This window comes from Malus domestica, chromosome 15 (genome assembly GCF_042453785.1).
Source record: "Malus domestica chromosome 15, GDT2T_hap1".
NCBI lineage: Eukaryota > Viridiplantae > Streptophyta > Magnoliopsida > Rosales > Rosaceae > Malus > Malus domestica.
In genome coordinates, this window is record NC_091675.1 from 44,440,636 (window position 1) to 44,446,635 (window position 6,000).

The 6,000-nt window shown below is 34.1% G+C and overlaps 1 long non-coding RNA gene across 1 annotated transcript; it reads right to left on the reverse strand.

Annotated features, from left to right (window-relative positions):
• Positions 1-1,746: 1,746 nt before the first annotated feature.
• Positions 1,747-4,726, reverse strand: LOC103416186 (uncharacterized). The gene is made up of 3 exons (XR_526353.4): positions 4,544-4,726; positions 3,508-3,749; positions 1,747-2,340 (listed from the first exon to the last, which is right to left on the reverse strand). It is a non-coding gene; the product is annotated as an uncharacterized lncRNA (long non-coding RNA).
• Positions 4,727-6,000: the final 1,274 nt, after the last annotated feature.

Sequence of the window (6,000 nt, forward strand, 5' to 3'; positions counted from 1 at the left end):
AAAATATCACTAAATCGTAGTACTACATAGCAACAATGCATTATTTGCTACAAACAATTATTTGATACCAACAAATTAGATACCTAGGATGACATTATCAGCATTTTAAAACACTAAAATAGTTAAAATAATATTATAAATTAAAAGAATATAGTGGATTAGAAATGTTTGATTTCAGTGGTTTGTACCAAGGTCTAAAATATCGATATTATTCCGATATTTCCATCGAAATTTCCGTGTTTTTGGACTATCGATATCATCGATATTTTAGACCTTGATAGGAACTCTATGTGGTACTAAGTCACTCATGTATCTTACCATGCAATGTATAAAGTGTAAAATATTGTACTAATTCATTATATATAAATAATGGTGTGTTTAAACTTCTTTCATTAATTACTACATATTTTCTACACTCACAATGTTTGCCAGCTCGCTATATAATCAACTTAAATCCATCATGCAATGCATTTCCTTCCAATTTTTTGTGATAAACTAATAGATAATTGACTAAATAAACATTTTGCAAAGTTTCAATAAAAATTTCCAAGTTTTTCTTACAATTTCCGTGATTTTTATTCAATTTTTATCGATAATATCCCGATATTTCCATCGAAATTTTCGTATTTTGGAATTTCAATATTTCTGATATCATCGATATTTTTGACCTGGTTCGTACCAATCCCTGAATCCCATCCCAAAAAATAGGGAGGTGGATTGTGAGACACAAATCCCAATGCCATTCAATGAATCATAAATGGCATTGTTGTGGTTGTGATTGTTCCATTCAATTGGTCCTGGTAACTCATTTTTGGAGGTGAATTTTCTGCCCTCCCATTTCCATACTTTTCTTATCTCTTATTGTTTGTGTGATTGCAGTTAAGCTATGTCAATATTTTAAATTGATTTTTTTTATAAAAATAATAAAACAAAAAGTAATAGGAATATAAAATATTGACGTGACTTAACCATGATCACACAAAACAGAAAGGTATGAGAAGATGATGGAAATAGAAGGGCAGACAATTCACCTCTAAAAATGAGTTTAATTACCAGAACCATTTGAATGGAACAATCACAACCACAACAATGCCATTTATGATTCGTTCAATGGCATTGGGATTTGGGATAGTCTCACACACTTTTAGCCACGCCTCTTATTTTAAAAAGGATTGGGGATCAAAATTTTAAATTAAATTTGCAAATCAAATGACGTATTATTAATATAAAATAAGGGGTAATATTAAAGAAATCCAATCTTTAAATAAACTTACAAACCAAATAATGTATCATCGATGAGAAATAAACATGTTAAAGTAATAATCTAATAATCAATGTTCATATTATTTGGTTACAAAATTTGGTTTAAACATTTGATCTCCCTAGAATTACCCTAAAATGAGCATATTAGTCAATACTTAAATAATAATCCAAAATCCAATCATCAACAATCATATAATTTAGTTTGCGGATTTAGTTTAAAAATGTAAACATGTTAACTAATAGAAAATAAGCACGTTAATCATGTAGTATAAATAATTTCCAACTACTAGTACACATTGATCCAAAAACAAGGCCGACATGCATCTATGGTCAGAAATCGTCCACGTCCAAAGCCCCTAGCAAATTCCACTGTCCAAGTTGTCCATCTTGTTCAGTAGGAAAGACAAGTTACTAATGGTAGGTAGGCTACTTAGTGAGTGTGTAAATTAGTTTAAAAATGTAAATATGTTAACTAATAGAAAATAAGCACGTTAATCATGTAGTATAAATAATTTCCAACTACTAGTACACATTGATCCAAAAACAAGGCCGACATGCATCTATGGTCAGAAATCGTCCACGTCCAAAGCCCCTAGCAAATTCCACTGTCCAAGTTGTCCATCTTGTTCAGTAGGAAAGACAAGTTACTAATGGTAGGTAGGCTACTTATTGAGTGTGTAAATGAGAGGTATCTAATGACAATCTACAAACAATAAATCAAAATAATGTTGATCCTTCTTTCCATGTGCATAAAACAATATCAACCACAGCTGACTACTGCAACTGCAGAATGTAAACCACCTCTAATAAAGGCATTCAACAGCAATTCCCCAGTCACAAAGCAGTTTTATTCTATGGCACATTGGAAACAAACAAGTTTTCAGGAGAGCTCACTGTTTTGTGCATCTTCTGCTGCTGCACCTTTTTGTTGTTTCAGGCTGCACACTCACTGGCTAACCTTAACCCGCATTGGTTAATTGGTTCCGGTTATCATAACGTTTTCGAGAGCAATACGCCAGTTGGATTTGTCAAAAAAATCGATCAACGATTACAGCGTCTTTCATTCCAGCTACTAATCTGAATAATACAGCAAAAGAGTAAATGAGCGGGTGAAGTTAAGCATCGGTTATACAGTATATTGTCAGAACGTTAAGACCTGGCCACAAAATTTAAGTTACCCTTTAACACGGTTTATCTGTTTGTTTCATTTTTTAAAAACGATAGAGACGGAAATCCAACTAGACACAGAAAAGTTGCATCATCCAAGCAACTTGGTAGTTTTATTTCATTTTGGAAAAACGATAGAGACGGAAGTCCAACTGGACACATAAAAGTTGCATCAACCAAGCAACTGGGTAGTTGTGAGGAGCTTAAATGAAGCAACTACCATCAAAGGAGTGTGCTCCCTAACTTAGAGGCTGGCCTACCATTACGATTGGGGGATTCTTCTCCCACTGGGAAGGCTTGTTCCAATAGACTCATGAGGCTTCTTCTCATACTCATTTGCTTCTAGATTTGGCCTCTTTACCTTTAACGTGAATGGCTTTCTCACCCAACTAAATTATGATAATATGACTTCAAGCCATGAACCCGAATTCGATGAGCAAAAACTCATCATTCAGGACAACGTAAACCAAATTTTGATGATTTGGTGACATGTTCGCAACACATAGATCATAACCTTATAACCAAAGTTTCATATATATATATATATATATATATATTTGTGTCTACTAGGTACCTATATTACACCCCTGTGAGTTTGGTTTCGTTAATATTTTTTATGAGTGAACTTTTTTGATCAGTTATTGATCCATAGATGTAAACCATTGTAATGGGGAGCCTCAACTACTTTAACTTCTACAATTCCACTATTAAGTATTGCTCTAATTATCCAGCTGTCATAACAAATCATATAAATAGAACAATAAAATTCTGTCCTAATAGGCACTAGACATGTAAAAGATTGGTTTTGCCCCCTATGAGTTTGGTTTCTTTGCTTCAAGTAATGCTATTTCAATTTCAGCAAGCCAACAACACAGCATAACCGTAGCAACAAGACACAACGAAAATGTACGTACAATTTTATTATTTTTTGATAAACAATATATATATAGACATCCTGCATCAAGAACAAGAGATCCTGAAGGTAAGGAAGATAGAAAATTGGCTACTTTTGGCCACTTAGCAAACCGGGTCGATCTGAAATGAGGTGCGATAGCATCATAAACATAATGGACATACTTCTTTTCTATTTCAGGAGTGAACTGCACATTTAAGGATGAATGTCTATGGCTTTCACTAGCTGACTCAGATTGTAAGATGTGAGATTCTCCACCAGAATCCAGAGAACAAAACCCAGACACTCCTTTAACCTTCACTTCTCTCATAGTACTGACGATTCTTGAATAAGAAACACTACCAATTATTACAGTGGGAAGACGGAAGGCCTCTCTTGACAGATACTGCATCTAATTAGAAATAACCTGAAAAAAGACATAGGTTAAGGTTACAATTTTGGAAACATACAATTTCACTTGTATAAGCGTGTGCAGTATCCTATGATATATACAAAATAAACAGCAAGACAAAGGAAATAAACTGGGGAAAGCAGCAAAGTCATTTATCGGCACAGACTAGCACATTTTAGTTTTATTTCAAGCAACCGAACCGAATTAGGAAGGAGAAAGAAAGGCACCAAACGATCAACGGCTCGAATCTCCCTTTAGTCTACGTTACTGACAAGCTGGAAGAGGCTATTTGTCAATATTCGTCTGCATAACGCTTCAAAAATGTTTTGCTTTCCAGAAAACAAGAACTTAGTGATAGTCTATCAGGAAAGAACTCCAACCCAGTTCTCAAGGCAAAATTACTTATCACCCATGTGTCCGGAGATTATATCAAACTGCTTCCTAATTCTGTATGCATTTTGTTCAATTAAGTTTCAAACTTTCCCCCCCTGTATTTTCTCTTTACTATGATTCACCCTATTGACTGAAAAGCGAAATGCACGATGTTACAGTTGTTGTAATTTCCTAATAAGCTTCTTGTTTGAAAACAAATTCAGTGCTTAATGTATCATCTGGATTTAAGGTTTCAAAAATTCTGGAGATTTAACAGAGTTGCACACAACACAATAACCAGAGGCCAAGAACACAGACATATTACTGAAACTCAACTAAACACAACTTCAATACACACATATGCATATATACATATAAATCTGTATCCACACATATGAGTAGAGAGAGAGAGAGAGAGAGAGAGAGGTGAGACTGACCCCTGATGCAGCAGACATGAGGAGCTAAGAAGTGGCGCGAATCCAATCCGAATATCTTGTGTGGTGTAGTGTGACTGATTGAATTAGGGTTTCTCGCAGAGGGAGACACGAGGGAGGTGGCGGGCAGTGAGAGAGAGAATTAGGAAGTGAACAGTCGTAGGGTGTGCGCAGTGAACTCCTCCACACTGACCGTTGATCACCAGGTAATCGAGATGGATTCGGTACACCAGCCAACAGGTATATCCTACCAATACAATCACGACACATCATTTTGAACTTAAACGAGACCAAATCTTTTGCATTCGAAGTAGATGTGGTATCCCCAATAAGTGACTGACACGTTTTAATTATCTTAATTTTTCTTAATTTTGTTTATAAATTTAATATGTGTTAAAAATACTTACTAAGGCCACAGAAAAACCATATCTATTTTGGGTGTAGGAAAATTGATTCCCTACTTACCCAGTTGAAATACCTTCTAACGACAATTTGAGAAGATTTTCACACTTTATATATATACGCGCGCGCGCGCACACACACACTAACATATAGGCACATACAAAGTGTGTGAGGAAATTTTTTATTTTTGTTTTTAAAATAGAATGAGAGAGGAAGAGAGTGATAGAGAATGTGGGAGTGGGAAGGTTTATTTTTTATTTATTTATTTTTTAAATTAAAGATATGTTAGGATTACATGTAGGTAAGGTTTTGAAGAAAAAGAAACAGCAAAATTTGGTTGTGTGAAATTACATTTCTACCCCATATTTCTTATTCATGTTCTGTTTTAATTAAAGGGTTAAACTGGTAATTTCATAGGGTTTTGGTTGACAATGAGTGTTTTATACACACACACACATGGGATAGGATCAAAGGACAAATATTTTTACAAATACTTTTACACTCTTTGTAAGCCTTTTGATTACATGACATCAAATGGTTCTTATTTATTCATTAAATGATTTGGATACTTATGTGGATTTTAACTAATATTAAAAACAAAAAAAAACTGAAAGAAAAAACATAAAATCTAAAAAATTAAAACTAAAATTAAAAAAAGGAAGAAACCTTAGTTGTATGCAATTTTTCGTCTCCCCCTTTGCAGAAATCGCAACTACCCCTGCTGCTCAACCTGCAAGCAGAGACCCAGTTCGGTTAGCAGAGACCCCCGTGCTCCATAGTTATCAAAATGTTCTATTCACAATCAAGAACTTGAGAATGTTTTGTAAACAAATATGCAATGATTTAATGATTTGGTACAAATGAAGAACTAATGGGATTGAAATTTTTCTACAAGTACCACAAAAAAAACTAGTTGTTACAGGTTCATTCTATATGCATTCACCACGAAAGTTTTTTTTTTTTTTTAATTTTTTTTTTAACTTTTGAAAATTTGAAGTTTAGTGTAGAGGTTCTTAATTGAACGTAAACTATGTAGGTGCAGTCTTTGGTTCATTTAC